We start from the raw sequence: 16,873 nt of genomic DNA, 5'->3' as shown, positions 1-16,873 counted from the left end.
AAAATGACCTTTTCTTAGCCAGCAGAGGTCAAAATAAGCAGTAATGCAAACTCAGTCAGAGACATAGATTTTCACTTGCAACTTGCTTAAACATTTTTAACAGTGGATGAAATGTTGTCTAAAACAAAAAGAATGATGCATTTTAGTGTCTGGATCTGGTTTTATCACATTCTGTATTGGACGTTGAAAATAAGCTTTTCTCAGCCAGCAGAGGTCAAAATAAGCAGTAATGCAAACTCAGTCAGATACATAGATTTTCACTTGCAACTTTCTGAAACATTTTTAACAGTGCATGAAATGTTGTCTAAAACAAAAAGAAAATGCTTTTTAGTGGCTGGATCTGGTTTTATCACATTCTGTATTGGACGTTGAAAATGAGCTTTTCTCAGCCAGCAGAGGTCAAAATAAGCAGTAATGCAAACTCAGTCAGACACATAGATTTTTACTTGCAACTTTCTTAAACATGTTTAACAGTGCATGAAATGTTGTCTAAAACAAAAAGAAAATGCTTTTTAGTGGCTGGATCTGGTTTTATCACATTCTGTATTGGACATTGAAAATGAGCTTTTCTCAGCCAGCACCAGTCAAAATAAGCAGTAATTCAAACTCAGTCAGAGACATAGATTTTCACTTGCAACTTGCTTAAACATGTTTAACAGTGCATGAAATGTTGTCTAAAACAAAAAGAATGATGCATTTTAGTGGCTGGATCTGGTTTTATCACATTTTGAATTGAACGTTGAAAATGAGCTTTTCAGAGCCAGCAGAGGTCAAAATAAGCAGTAATGCAAACTCAGTCATAGACATAGATTTTCACTTGCAACTTGCTTTAACATGTTTAACAGTGCATGAAATGTTGTCTAAAACAAAAAGAATTATACATTTTAGTGGCTGGATCTGGTTTTATCACATTCTGTATTGGACATTGAAAATGAGCTTTTCTCAGCCAGCAGAGGTCAAAATAAGCAGTAATGCAAACTCAGTCATAGACATAGATTTTCACTTGCAACTTGCTTTAACATGTTTAACAGTGCATGAAATGTTGTCTAAAACAAAAATAATGAGGCATTTTAGTGGCTGGATCTGGTTTTATCACATTCTGTATTGGACGTTGAAAATTAGCTTTTCTTAGCCAGCAGAGAGGTCAAAATAAGCAGTAATGCAAACTCAGTCAGAGACATAGATTTTCACTTGCAACTTGCTTTAACATGTTTAAAAGTGCATGAAATGTTGTCTAAAACAAAAAGAATGATGCATTTTAGTGGCTGGATCTGGCTTTATCACATTCTGTATTGGACGTTGAAAATGACCTTTTCTTAGCCAGCAGAGGTCAAAATAAGCAGTAATGCAAACTCAGTCAGAGACATAGATTTTCACTTGCAACTTGCTTAAACATTTTTAACAGTGGATGAAATGTTGTCTAAAACAAAAAGAATGATGCATTTTAGTGTCTGGATCTGGTTTTATCACATTCTGTATTGGACGTTGAAAATAAGCTTTTCTCAGCCAGCAGAGGTCAAAATAAGCAGTAATGCAAACTCAGTCAGATACATAGATTTTCACTTGCAACTTTCTGAAACATTTTTAACAGTGCATGAAATGTTGTCTAAAACAAAAAGAAAATGCTTTTTAGTGGCTGGATCTGGTTTTATCACATTCTGTATTGGACATTGAAAATGAGCTTTTCTCAGCCAGCACCAGTCAAAATAAGCAGTAATTCAAACTCAGTCAGAGACATAGATTTTCACTTGCAACTTGCTTAAACATGTTTAACAGTGCATGAAATGTTGTCTAAAACAAAAAGAATGATGCATTTTAGTGGCTGGATCTGGTTTTATCACATTCTGAATTGAACGTTGAAAATGAGCTGTTCTCAGCCAGCAGAGGTCAAAATAAGCAGTAATGCAAACTCAGTCAGAGACATAGATTTTCACTTGCAACTTGCTTTAACATGTTTAACAGTGCATGAAATGTTGTCTAAAACAAAAAGAATGATGCATTTTAGTGGCTGGATCTGGTTTTATCACTTTCTGAATTCAACGTTGAAAATGAGCTGTTTTCAGCCAGCAGAGGTCAAAATAAGCAGTAATGCAAACTCAGTCAGAGACATAGATTTTCACTTGCAACTTGCTTTAATATGTTTAACAGTGCATGAAATGTTGTCTAAAACAAAAAGAATTATGCATTTTAGTGGCTGGATCTGGTTTTATCACATTCTTCATTGAACGTTGAAAATGAGCTTTTCTCAGCCAGCAGAGGTCAAAATAAGCAGTGATGCAAACTCAGTCAGAGACATAGATTTTCACTTGCAACTTGCTTTAACATGTTTAACAGTGCATGAAATGTTGTCTAAAACAAAAAGAATTATGCATTTTAGTGGCTGGATCTGGTTTTATCACATTCTGAATTGAACGTTGAAAATGAGCTTTTCTCAGCCAGCAGAGGTCAAAATAAGCAGTAATGCAAACTCAGTCATAGACATAGATTTTCACTTGCAACTTGCTTTACACGTTTAACAGTGCATGAATTGTCGTCTAAAACAAAAAGAATGCTGCATTTTAGTAGCTGGATCTGGTTTTATCACATTCTGAATTGAACGTTGAAAATGAGCTGTTCTCAGCCAGCAGAGGTCAAAATAAGCAGTAATGCAAACTCAGTCATAGACATAGATTTTCACTTGCAACTTGCTTTAACATGTTTAACAGTGCATGAAATGTTGTCTAAAACAAAAATAATGAGGCATTTTAGTGGCTGGATCTGGTTTTATCACATTCTGAATTGGACGTTGAAAATTAGCTTTTCTTAGCCAGCAGAGAGGTCAAAATAAGCAGTAATGCAAACTCAGTCAGAGACATAGATTTTCACTTGCAACTTGCTTTAACATGTTTAACAGTGCATGAAATGTTGTCTAAAACAAAAAGAATGATGCATTTTAGTGGCTGGATCTGGCTTTATCACATTCTGTATTGGACGTTGAAAATGACCTTTTCTTAGCCAGCAGAGGTCAAAATAAGCAGTAATGCAAACTCAGTCAGAGACATAGATTTTCACTTGCAACTTGCTTAAACATTTTTAACAGTGGATGAAATGTTGTCTAAAACAAAAAGAATGATGCATTTTAGTGTCTGGATCTGGTTTTATCACATTCTGTATTGGACGTTGAAAATAAGCTTTTCTCAGCCAGCAGAGGTCAAAATAAGCAGTAATGCAAACTCAGTCAGATACATAGATTTTCACTTGCAACTTTCTGAAACATTTTTAACAGTGCATGAAATGTTGTCTAAAACAAAAAGAAAATGCTTTTTAGTGGCTGGATCTGGTTTTATCACATTCTGTATTGGACGTTGAAAATGAGCTTTTCTCAGCCAGCAGAGGTCAAAATAAGCAGTAATGCAAACTCAGTCAGAGACATAGATTTTTACTTGCAACTTTCTTAAACATATTTAACAGTGCATGAAATGTTGTCTAAAACAAAAAGAAAATGCTTTTTAGTGGCTGGATCTGGTTTTATCACATTCTGTATTGGACATTGAAAATGAGCTTTTCTCAGCCAGCACCAGTCAAAATAAGCAGTAATGCAAACTCAGTCAGAGACATAGATTTTCACTTGCAACTTGCTTAAACATGTTTAACAGTGCATGAAATGTTGTCTAAAACAAAAAGAATGATGCATTTTAGTGGCTGGATCTGGTTTTATCACATTTTGAATTGAACGTTGAAAATGAGCTTTTCAGAGCCAGCAGAGGTCAAAATAAGCAGTAATGCAAACTCAGTCATAGACATAGATTTTCACTTGCAACTTGCTTTAACATGTTTAATAGTGCATGAAATGTTGTCTAAAACAAAAAGAATTATACATTTTAGTGGCTGGATCTGGTTTTATCACATTCTGAATTGAACGTTGAAAATGAGCTTTTCTCAGCCAGCAGAGGTCAAAATAAGCAGTGATGCAAACTCAGTCAGAGACATAGATTTTCACTTGCAACTTGCTTTAACATGTTTAACAGTGCATGAAATGTTGTCTAAAACAAAAAGAATTATGCATTTTAGTGGCTGGATCTGGTTTTATCACATTCTGAATTGAACGTTGAAAATGAGCTTTTCTCAGCCAGCAGAGGTCAAAATAAGCAGTAATGCAAACTCAGTCAGAGACATAGATTTTCACTTGCAACTTGCTTTACATGTTTAACAGTGCATGAAATGTCGTCTAAAACAAAAAGAATGCTGCATTTTAGTAGCTGGATCTGGTTTTATCACATTCTGAATTGAACGTTGAAAATGAGCTTTTCTCAGCCAGCAGAGGTCAAAATAAGCAGTAATGCAAACTCAGTCATAGACATAGATTTTCACTTGCAACTTGCTTTAACATGTTTAACAGTGCATGAAATGTTGTCTAAAACAAAAAGAATGATGCATTTTAGTGGCTGGATCTGGTTTTATCACATTCTGAATTGAACGTTGAAAATGAGCTGTTCTCAGCCAGCAGAGGTCAAAATAAGCAGTAATGCAAACTCAGTCAGAGACATAGATTTTCACTTGCAACTTGCTTTAACATGTTTAACAGTGCATGAAATGTTGTCTAAAACAAAAAGAATGATGCATTTTAGTGGCTGGATCTGGTTTTATCACATTCTGAATTGAACGTTGAAAATGAGCTGTTCTCAGCCAGCAGAGGTCAAAATAAGCAGTAATGCAAACTTAGTCAGAGACATAGATTTTCACTTGCAACTTGCTTTAACATGTTTAACAGTGCATGAAATGTTGTCTAAAACAAAAAGAATGATGCATTTTAGTGGCTGGATCTGGTTTTATCACTTTCTGAATTCAAAGTTGAAAATGAGCTGTTCTCAGCCAGCAGAGGTCAAAATAAGCAGTAATGCAAACTCAGTCAGAGACATAGATTTTCACTTGCAACTTGCTTTAACATGTTTAACAGTGCATGAAATGTTGTCTAAAACAAAAAGAATGATGCATTTTAGTGGCTGGATCTGGTTTTATCACTTTCTGAATTCAAAGTTGAAAATGAGCTGTTCTCAGCCAGCAGAGGTCAAAATAAGCAGTAATGCAAACTCAGTCATAGACATAGATTTTCACTTGCAACTTGCTTTAACATGTTAACAGTGCATGAAATGTTGTCTAAAACAAAAAGAATGACACATTTTAGTGGCTGGATCTGGTTTTATCACATTCTGAATTGAATGTTGAAAATGAGCTGTTCTCAGCCAGCAGAGGTCAAAATAAGCAGTAATGCAAACTCAGTCAGAGACATAGATTTTCACTTGCAACTTGCTTTAACATGTTTAACAGTGCATGAAATGTCTAAAACAAAAAGAATGATGCATTTTAGTGGCTGGATCTGGTTTTATCACTTTCTGAATTCAACGTTGAAAATGAGCTGTTTTCAGCCAGCAGAGGTCAAAATAAGCAGTAATGCAAGCTCAGTCAGAGACATAGATTTTCACTTACAACTTGCTTTAACATGTTTAACAGTGCATGAAATGTTGTCTAAAACAAAAAGAATGATGCATTCTAGTGGCTGGATCTGGTTTTATCACATTCTTCATTGAACGTTGAAAATGAGCTTTTCTCAGCCAGCAGAGGTCAAAATAAGCAGTGATGCAAACTCAGTCAGAGACATAGATTTTCACTTGCAACTTGCTTTAACATGTTTAACAGTGCATGAAATGTGGTCTAAAACAAAAAGAATTATGCATTTTAGTGGCTGGATCTGGTTTTATCACATTCTGAATTGAACGTTGAAAATGAGCTTTTCTCAGCCAGCAGAGGTCAAAATAAGCAGTAATGCAAACTCAGTCATAGACATAGATTTTCACTTGCAACTTGCTTTACATGTTTAACAGTGCATGAAATGTTGTGTAAAACAAAAAGAATGATGCATTTTAGTGGCTGGATCTGGTTTTATCACATTCTGAATTGAACATTGAAAATGAACTGTTCTCAGCCAGCAGAGGTCAAAATAAGCAGTAATGCAAACTCAGTCAGAGACATAGATTTTCACTTGCAACTTGCTTTAACATGTTTAACAGTGCATGAAATGTTGTCTAAAACAAAAAGAATGATGCTTTTTAGTAGCGGGATCTGGTTTTATTACATTCGGTATTGGACGTTGAAAATGAGCTTTTTAGAGCCAGCAGAGGTCAAAATAAGCAGTAATGCAAACTCAGTCAGAGACATAGATTTTCACTTGCAACTTTCCTAAACATATTTAACAGTGCTTGAAATGTTGTCTAAAACAAAAAGAATGATGCATTTTAGTGGCTGGATCTGGTTTTATCACATTCTGAATTGAACGTTGAAAATGAGCTTTTCAGAGCCAGCAGAGGTCAAAATAAGCAGTAATGCAAACTCAATCATAGACATAGATTTTCACTTGCAACTTGCTTTAACATGTTTAACAGTGCATGAAATGTTGTTTAAAACAAAAAGAATGATGCATTTTAGTAGCTGGATCTGGTTTTATCACATTCGGTATTGGACGTTGAAAATGAGCTTTTCTCAGCCAGCAGAGGTCAAAATAAGCAGTAATGCAAACTCAGTCAGAGACATAGATTTTCACTTGCAACTTGCTTTAACATGTTTACAAGGTGCATGAAATGTTGTCTAAAACAAAAAGAATTATGCATTTTAGTGGCTGGATCTGGTTTTATCACATTCTTCATTGAACGTTGAAAATTGAGCTTTTCTCAGCCAGCAGAGGTCAAAATAAGCAGTAATGCAAACTCAGTCATAGACAGATTTTTACTTGCAACTTGCTTTAACATGTTTAACAGTGCATGAAATGTTGTCTAAAACAAAAAGAATGATGCATTTTAGTGGCTGGATCTGGTTTTATCACATTCTGAATTGAACGTTGAAAATGAGCTGTTCTCAGCCAGCAGAGGTCAAAATAAGCAGTAATGCAAACTTAGTCAGAGACATAGATTTTCACTTGCAACTTGCTTTAACATGTTTAACAGTGCATGAAATGTTGTCTAAAACAAAAAGAATGATGCATTTTAGTGGCTGGATCTGGTTTTATCACATTCTGAATTGAACGTTGAAAATGAGCTTTTCTCAGCCAGCAGAGGTCAAAATAAGCAGTAATGCAAACTCAGTCATAGACATAGATTTTCACTTGCAACTTGCTTTAACATGTTTAACAGTGCATGAAATGTTGTCTAAAACAAAAAGAATGATGCATTTTAGTGGCTGGATCTGGTTTTATCACATTCTGAATTGAACATTGAAAATGAGCTGTTCTCAGCCAGCAGAGGTCAAAATAAGCAGTAATGCAAACTTAGTCAGAGACACAGATTTTCACTTGCAACTTGCTTTAACATGTTTAACAGTGCATGAAATGTTGTCTAAAACAAAAAGAATGATGCATTTTAGTGGCTGGATCTGGTTTTATCACTTTCTGAATTCAAAGTTGAAAATGAGCTGTTCTCAGCCAGCAGAGGTCAAAATAAGCAGTAATGCAAACTCAGTCAGAGACATAGATTTTCACTTGCAACTTGCTTAAACATGTTTAACAGTGCATGAAATGTTGTCTAAAACAAAAAGAATGATGCATTTTAGTGGCTGGATCTGGTTTTATCACATTCTGAATTGAACGTTGAAAATGAGCTGTTCTCGGCCAGCAGAGGTCAAAATAAGCAGTAATGCAAACTCAGTCAGAGACATAGATTTTCACTTGCAACTTGCTTTAACATGTTTAACAGTGCATGAAATGTTGTCTAAAACAAAAAGAATGATGCATTTTAGTGGCTGGATCTGGTTTTATCACATTCTGAATTGAACGTTGAAAATGAGCTTTTCTCAGCCAGCAGAGGTCAAAATAAGCAGTAATGCAAACTCAGTCATAGACATAGATTTTCACTTGCAACTTGCTTTAACATGTTTAACAGTGCATGAAATGTTGTCTAAAACAAAAAGAATGATGCATTTTAGTGGCTGGATCTGGTTTTATCACTTTCTGAATTCAAAGTTGAAAATGAGCTGTTCTCAGCCAGCAGAGGTCAAAATAAGCAGTAATGCAAACTCAGTCAGAGACATAGATTTTCACTTGCAACTTGCTTTAACATGTTTAACAGTGCATGAAATGTTGTCTAAAACAAAAAGAATGATGCATTTTAGTGGCTGGATCTGGTTTTATCACTTTCTGAATTCAAAGTTGAAAATGAGCTGTTCTCAGCCAGCAGAGGTCAAAATAAGCAGTAATGCAAACTCAGTCATAGACATAGATTTTCACTTGCAACTTGCTTTAACATGTTTAACAGTGCATGAAATGTTGTCTAAAACAAAAAGAATGACACATTTTAGTGGCTGGATCTGGTTTTATCACATTCTGAATTGAATGTTGAAAATGAGCTGTTCTCAGCCAGCAGAGGTCAAAATAAGCAGTAATGCAAACTCAGTCAGAGACATAGATTTTCACTTGCAACTTGCTTTAACATGTTTAACAGTGCATGAAATGTCTAAAACAAAAAGAATGATGCATTTTAGTGGCTGGATCTGGTTTTATCACTTTCTGAATTCAACGTTGAAAATGAGCTGTTTTCAGCCAGCAGAGGTCAAAATAAGCAGTAATGCAAGCTCAGTCAGAGACATAGATTTTCACTTACAACTTGCTTTAACATGTTTAACAGTGCATGAAATGTTGTCTAAAACAAAAAGAATGATGCATTCTAGTGGCTGGATCTGGTTTTATCACATTCTTCATTGAACGTTGAAAATGAGCTTTTCTCAGCCAGCAGAGGTCAAAATAAGCAGTGATGCAAACTCAGTCAGAGACATAGATTTTCACTTCCAACTTGCTTTAACATGTTTAACAGTGCATGAACTGTGGTCTAAAACAAAAAGAATTATGCATTTTAGTGGCTGGATCTGGTTTTATCACATTCTGAATTGAACGTTGAAAATGAGCTTTTCTCAGCCAGCAGAGGTCAAAATAAGCAGTAATGCAAACTCAGTCATAGACATAGATTTTCACTTGCAACTTGCTTTACATGTTTAACAGTGCATGAAATGTTGTGTAAAACAAAAAGAATGATGCATTTTAGTGGCTGGATCTGGTTTTATCACATTCTGAATTGAACGTTGAAAATGAGCTTTTCTCAGCCAGCAGAGGTCAAAATAAGCAGTAATGCAAACTCAGTCATAGACATAGATTTTCACTTGCAACTTGCTTTAACATGTTTAACAGTGCATGAAATGTTGTCTAAAACAAAAAGAATGATGCATTTTAGTAGCTGGATCTGGTTTTATCCCATTCTGAATTGAACATTGAAAATGAACTGTTCTCAGCCAGCAGAGGTCAAAATAAGCAGTAATGCAAACTCAGTCAGAGACATATATTTTCACTTGCAACTTGCTTTAACATGTTTAACAGTGCATGGAATGTTGTCTAAAACAAAAAGAATGATGCTTTTTAGTAGCGGGATCTGGTTTTATTACATTCGGTATTGGACGTTGAAAATGAGCTTTTTAGAGCCAGCAGAGGTCAAAATAAGCAGTAATGCAAACTCAGTCAGAGACATAGATTTTCACTTGCAACTTTCCTAAACATATTTAACAGTGCTTGAAATGTTGTCTAAAACAAAAAGAATGATGCATTTTAGTGGCTGGATCTGGTTTTATCACATTCTGAATTGAACGTTGAAAATGAGCTTTTCAGAGCCAGCAGAGGTCAAAATAAGCAGTAATGCAAACTCAATCATAGACATAGATTTTCACTTGCAACTTGCTTTAACATGTTTAACAGTGCATGAAATGTTGTTTAAAACAAAAAGAATGATGCATTTTAGTAGCTGGATCTGGTTTTATCACATTCGGTATTGGACGTTGAAAATGAGCTTTTCTCAGCCAGCAGAGGTCAAAATAAGCAGTAATGCAAACTCAGTCAGAGACATAGATTTTCACTTGCAACTTGCTTTAACATGTTTACAAGGTGCATGAAATGTTGTCTAAAACAAAAAGAATTATGCATTTTAGTGGCTGGATCTGGTTTTATCACATTCTTCATTGAACGTTGAAAATTGAGCTTTTCTCAGCCAGCAGAGGTCAAAATAAGCAGTAATGCAAACTCAGTCATAGACAGATTTTTACTTGCAACTTGCTTTAACATGTTTAACAGTGCATGAAATGTTGTCTAAAACAAAAAGAATGATGCATTTTAGTGGCTGGATCTGGTTTTATCACATTCTGAATTGAACGTTGAAAATGAGCTGTTCTCAGCCAGCAGAGGTCAAAATAAGCAGTAATGCAAACTTAGTCAGAGACATAGATTTTCACTTGCAACTTGCTTTAACATGTTTAACAGTGCATGAAATGTTGTCTAAAACAAAAAGAATGATGCATTTTAGTGGCTGGATCTGGTTTTATCACTTTCTGAATTCAAAGTTGAAAATGAGCTGTTCTCAGCCAGCAGAGGTCAAAATAAGCAGTAATGCAAACTCAGTCAGAGACATAGATTTTCACTTGCAACTTGCTTAAACATGTTTAACAGTGCATGAAATGTTGTCTAAAACAAAAAGAATGATGCATTTTAGTGGCTGGATCTGGTTTTATCACATTCTTCATTGAACGTTGAAAATTAGCTTTTCTCAGCCAGCAGAGGTCAAAATAAGCAGTGATGCAAACTCAGTCAGAGACATAGATTTTCACTTGCATCTTGCTTTAACATGTTTAACAGTGCATGAAATGTTGTCTAAAACAAAAAGAATGATGCATTTTAGTGGCTGGATCTGGTTTTATCACATTCTGAACTGAACATTGAAAATGAGCTTTTCTCAGCCAGCAGAGGTCAAAATAAGCAGTAATGCAAACTCAGTCATAGACATAGATTTTCACTTGCAACTTGCTTTAACATGTTTAACAGTGCATGAAATGTTGTCTAAAACAAAAAGAATGATGCATTTTAGTGGCTGGATCTGGTTTTATCACATTCTGAATTGAACGTTGAAAATGAGCTTTTCTCAGCCAGCAGAGGTCAAAATAAGCAGTAATGCAAACTCAGTCATAGACATAGATTTTCACTTGCAACTTGCTTTAACATGTTTAACAGTGCATGAAATGTTGTCTAAAACAAAAAGAATGATGCATTTTAGTGGCTGGATCTGGTTTTATCACATTCTGAATTGAACATTGAAAATGAGCTGTTCCCCTTCGGTTGGGGAACTTCAGTGCCATGAATGAAAGGGAGGATTCGTATCAGAAGCCGCTTATCTGGAGAGTATTGAACGGGCCAATGAATGAAATTAATTGGCAGCGTAAGCTTGCGCAGGTGTGCGACATCTCCAATCATCTCAGCATATAAGCACACCTGAAGCCAGCAGACGCCATCCTTTTCGCTTCAGATCCTTTCTGAGTGAGTCGATGAGGGTTCCTCTTGCTGATCAGCACTTCAGAGCGAACGAGTGTGTCTCCCGGTCCAGAGTGGGTCTTCGCGGTGGCAGACGGTCGAGCTGGGTTACTCCCTTGCCTGCGGTTCTTTGGGTCCGGTCCTCCAGAGCGGTGCGTATCGTTGCAACTTTCCTAAAAGAGCAACACAGTCGTGCAGCACGTCCTTTTCAGGATGGCGCTCCGACTGTGCGTTTCTGGATGCGGGGGTTTCCTGTCTCCGGATGATGGACACGATCACTGCATTGCATGTTTGGGGGTCCAGCATGTTAATGCGGTGCTCGCGGGCGGTTCATGTCGTCATTGCGATGCCATGACCGTTGCACAGCTAAGATCGCGGCTAACTTTCGCAAGAGAGCGAGCCACCCCAGTTGCCTCCTGTTCTAAAAAAGCAGCGGGCGCTCGGGCAGATCTGAGGGTTTCAGCGGGAGCTAATCCGCCGCCCACGGGCTCGCGGACCTCTCGCTCCTCACGGCGCTCCATCCAAGCTTCGGGTGGTGAGAGTGATCCGTCTAACCAGATGGTAGCTCTCACACTCGCTGACACCGGAGATCAGATGTCCTCCGCGGCATCGGAGGGTGGGCTTTCACTGTCCGACGAAGATCCGGACCCGCTCGCCCCCTCCGGGCAGGTGAGCGCTGTCAAATCGGATCCTGAAGCGGACATGTTAGCCGTGCTTTCCCGGGCTGCTTCGGCCGTGGGGTTGGAGATGGTTTATCCCCCAGCTCCGCGGCCGGACCGACTAGATGGGTGCTACGTAGAGGACCAGAAGGCGAAGCCTTCGAAGCCTCTCGTCCCCTTCTTCCCGGAAGTGCACAGTAGGCTCACGCAGTCCTGGAGGGCACCTTTCTCTGCCCGTGCTGCGAGTGCCTCCGCCCTCACCGCCCTTGACGGCGGAGCTGCCAGGGGGTATGAGGCGATCCCGTCAGTGGAGCGCGCTATCGCGGTCAATCTTTGTCCGCGCGGCGCCTCTACGTGGCGGGGTTTGCCCCGCCTCCCGTCCAAAGCCTGTAGGTTGTCTGCCTCCCTCGGAGCCAGAGCTTATAAGGCTGCGGGCCAGGCTGCTTCTGCTTTGCACGCGATGGCCACCTACCAGCGCTACCAAGCGCAGGCGCTGGCCGAGCTGCACGAGGGCGGGTCCAACCCAAGCTTATTACATGAGCTGCGCACCGCGACCGACTATGCTCTTCGGACTACTAAGTCCGCCGCGTGTGCGCTGGGGAGGACGATGTCCACACTTGTGGTTCAGGAACGCCACCTCTGGCTAAACCTGGCCGATATGCGCGACGTTGACAAAGTTCGCTTTCTTGACTCGCCCATATCCCAGGCTGGCCTGTTCGGCGACACCGTCGGTGAATTCACCCAGGAATTCAAGGCGGTGAAAGAGCAGTCGGATGCGATGGGCAATGTCATCTATCGGCGTGGCCGTAAGCCCGCTCCGCCCGCCGAGCCATCCACCTCCGCTGTTCCTCGCCGAGGGCGCCCGCCAACGAGTGCTGCCCCGCCCCCGCCTGCGCCTCCGGCCAAGCGGGCGCGGCGTTCACCTCGAAAGCAGGCAGCCCCTCCTGCCCAGGGCGCCGTTAAGTCCGGTAAACGGACCGCGAAGCGTCCCTGAGACAGGCCATCCGGAGAAGAGGAAACTTGCTCTTTCCCCGCTGGAGGGCGGGGCCCCGATAACAACGGTACTTTTCAGTGCCACCAAAACATCAGTAAAAGAGCACTTTTTCCCTTCCCCGGATGTGACTGCACGAGTTCTGCCAGTCCGGGACACGCTGCCTTCCGGCTCGCAGACTCTACGTGCTTCGCCAGTGGCTCACGAGCGCTGGGGGGACGGTCTCCCTTCCCTCAGCCCTCCAGCCCCCTCTCCGGAGTCAGGGTGCGGAGCCAGAGCGAATCGCTCTCCTCCAGCTTTTCTGCGGGACCCTCGTGCTTCCCGGATCAGCACACCCACTCCGCGCTGCCCCACCGCTGGTACGTCAGCGATTGTAGCGATGACTCCATTAGCGAGGGCTCTGCCTGCCTGGTTAGCGCGGGCCAGCCCCTCGCGGTGGCTCATACGCACAATCAGACTCGGTTACGCGATTCAGTTCGCGAAACGGCCCCCCAAGTTTACGGGCGTGTATTTCTCCAGGGTCAACCCCCTGTCCGCCCCTGTCTTGCGAGAGGAGATTGCTGCCCTCCTGGCGAAGGGTGCAATCGAGCCGGTTCCTCCAGCCGAGATGGAGAGTGGGTTTTACAGCCCATACTTCATCGTACCCAAAAAGAGCGGTGGGTCACGGCCAATCCTAGATCTGCGCGTTTTGAACCGCTGTCTGCACAAGCTGCCGTTCAGAATGCTCACGCAGAGGCGCATTCTCCAATGCGTTCGTCCTCGGGATTGGTTTGCAGCCATAGACCTGAAGGACGCGTATTTCCATGTCTCCATTCTTCCACGCCACCGCCAATTTCTGCGGTTTGCGTTCGAGGGTCGAGCGTGGCAGTACAAGGTCCTCCCCTTCGGGCTCTCTCTGTCTCCGCGGGTCTTCACCAAACTCGCGGAGGGTGCCCTAGCGCCCCTTCGGCTCGCGGGCATTCGCATACTCGGTTATCTCGACGACTGGCTGATTTTAGCCCACTCGCGGGAGCAATTGATTGTGCACAGGGACGAGGTGCTTCGGCATCTCCGCCTACTGGGGCTTCAGGTCAACCGAGAAAAGAGCAAACTCGCCCCCGTGCAGAGGATTTCTTTTCTTGGGATGGAGCTGGACTCGATCACCATGGTAGCGCACCTCTCCGAGGAACGCGCTCGCCTGTTGCTGAACTGTCTGAGGGAGCTCGACAGCAAACTAGTGGTCCCACTGAAGTTCTTTCAGAGGCTCCTGGGGCATATGGCATCCGCAGCCGCCGTCACGCCGCTCGGGTTGCTCCATATGAGACCACTTCAGCACTGGCTTCACGATCGGGTCCCCAGACGCGCATGGCACGCGGGCACACACCGGGTCTCGGTTACTGCGCTGTGTCGCCGCGCCCTCAGCCCTTGGAACGACCCCTCGTTCCTACAGGCCGGTGTGCCTCTAGGACAGGCGTCCAGCCATGTTGTTGTTTCAACAGACGCTTCCAACACGGGTTGGGGGGCCGTGTGTCGCAGGCATGCGGCTGCGGGCCTCTGGAAGGGTGCCCAGCTGCATTGGCATATCAATCGCCTAGAGCTGTTGGCAGTGTTCCTCGCTCTCCACCGCTTTTTACCGGTGCTGGAGCGGCAACACGTGCTGGTCAGGACGGACAGTACGGCGGCGGCGGCGTATATCAACCGCATGGGGGGTATGCGCTCTCGCCGCATGTCTCAGCTCGCCCGTCGTCTGCTCCTCTGGAGTCACCCGCGGCTGAAATCGCTGCGCGCCATTCACGTCCCAGGCACGCTCAATCGTGCAGCCGATGCGCTCTCACGACAGCTGTTACGCCCTGGAGAATGGAGACTCCACCCCGAGTCTGTTCAGCTGATATGGGCGCGATTCGGGGAGGCCCAGATCGATCTGTTTGCTTCCCCCGAGAACGCTCACTGCCAGTTGTTTTTTTCCCTGACCGAGGGCTCTCTCGGCACGGATGCACTGGCCCACAGCTGGCCTCGGGGCATGCGCAAGTATGCGTTTCCCCCAGTGAGCCTGCTCGCGCAGTTTCTGTGCAAGGTCAGGGAGGACGAGGAACAGGTTCTGCTAGTTGCGCCCCTTTGGCCCAACCGGACCTGGATATCAGAGCTCTCACTCCTCGCGACGGCCCTCCCCTGGCGGATCCCTTTGAGAGAGGACCTACTCTCTCAGGGACAGGGCACCATCTGGCACCCTCGCCCCGATCTTTGGAACCTCCACGTGTGGTCCCTAGACACGAGGAAGACTTAGGTAACCTACCGACTGCGGTGGTTAATACCATCACTCAGGCTAGAGCCCCCTCCACGAGGCGCGCCTACGCCCTGAAGTGGAGTCTATTCACTGAATGGTGCGTCTCTCGCAGAGAAGACCCCCGAAATTGCCAGATTAGTGTTGTGCTCTCTTTCCTTCAAGAGAAGTTGGACAGCAGGCTGTCGCCCTCCACTCTCAAGGTTTACGTGGCCGCCATCTCCGCTTATCATAGCGCGGTAGCTGGCGGCACCGTGGGAAAGCATAACCTGGTCATCCAGTTCCTTAGGGGTGCTAGGCGAATTAATCCATCTCGCCCCCCTCTCATGCCCTCTTGGGATCTCGCCCTCGTTCTCAAGAGTCTGCGATCCGATCCCTTTGAGCCACTCGAATCAGTATCTCTAAGATTTCTGTCCCTGAAGACAGCTCTGCTGGTTGCGTTGGCCTCCATCAAGAGGGTCGGGGACCTGGAGGCATTTTCGGTCAGTGACTCGTGCCTGGAATTCGGGCCGGATTACTCTCACGTTATCCTGAGACCCCGCCCCGGTTATGTGCCCAAGGTTCCTACCACCCCCTTTAGAGATCAGGTAGTGAACCTGCAAGCGCTGCCCCCGGAGGAGGCAGACCCAGCCCTTTCTTTACTTTGTCCAGTTCGCGCTCTGCGCATTTATGTGGACCGTACTCAGAATTTTAGATCATCTGAGCAGCTCTTTGTCTGTTATGGCGGTCGGCTGCAGGGAAGTGCCGTATCGAAACAAAGATTATCCCACTGGATTGTGGATGCCATTTCACTCGCTTATTCGAGTCGAGGTCAGCCGTGTCCCCCGGGAGTACGTGCACACTCCACTCGGAGCGTTGCATCCTCTTGGGCGCGTGCACGCGGCGCCTCTCTAACAGACATCTGTAGAGCTGCGGGCTGGGCGACACCCAACACATTTGCAAGGTTTTACAATCTGCGAGTGGAGCCGGTTTCCTCAAGGGTATTAGGTAACCCTTTGGTGATTGAGGAGACAACTCGGTAGGGTGTTGAAACACGCTTGCTGCGCCATTCTCCCTAACACGGAGGTACGTGCGCCTTTTTTATCTGTCAGTAAAGTTCCCCGTCAGGTGAGCCCTGCAGATTCCTCCGTGGCCCCCAGCACTGACTCAGCGGAGGAGTCACTTGCTGGCCCACTACGTTGTAGGTCTGCCCGCTGGTCAGCCCGCGTTTTGGGTATAGGTGCCTGCTATGCGTGATCCCCACTAGGCGATCCCATATGCTTATTCCGCCACGGTTAAGTCCCCCCCCTGGGCGGACCCGTGTCTTCCCTCTCCGCTAACCACTCTTTGCTATGCGTACTCCCCCTTTTTAGGGCTAGTCCATAGGTAAATTCTGCCATCTATCCCCCCCTTGGGTAACAGATGGCCTCCGCAGCGTCCTCCCTATCGGGATTGCACGCTTCCCAACGTACTGTCGTATTTCCTAGAATTATCTAGATGCTCACGACTTCCCAAAAAATATATCTAAATCCGTAAAACTTCTGTTGAAGTAGGATAAATTAGGGCCAGGGACACGTTGGAGGACCGCGCCCCCCATGATGTGGGTGCGTCACGCTTGCTTG

Source organism: Danio rerio, chromosome 7, assembly GCF_049306965.1.
Source record: "Danio rerio strain Tuebingen ecotype United States chromosome 7, GRCz12tu, whole genome shotgun sequence".
Lineage (NCBI taxonomy): Eukaryota > Metazoa > Chordata > Actinopteri > Cypriniformes > Danionidae > Danio > Danio rerio.
Note: the sequence above shows the minus strand (reverse complement) of the source record.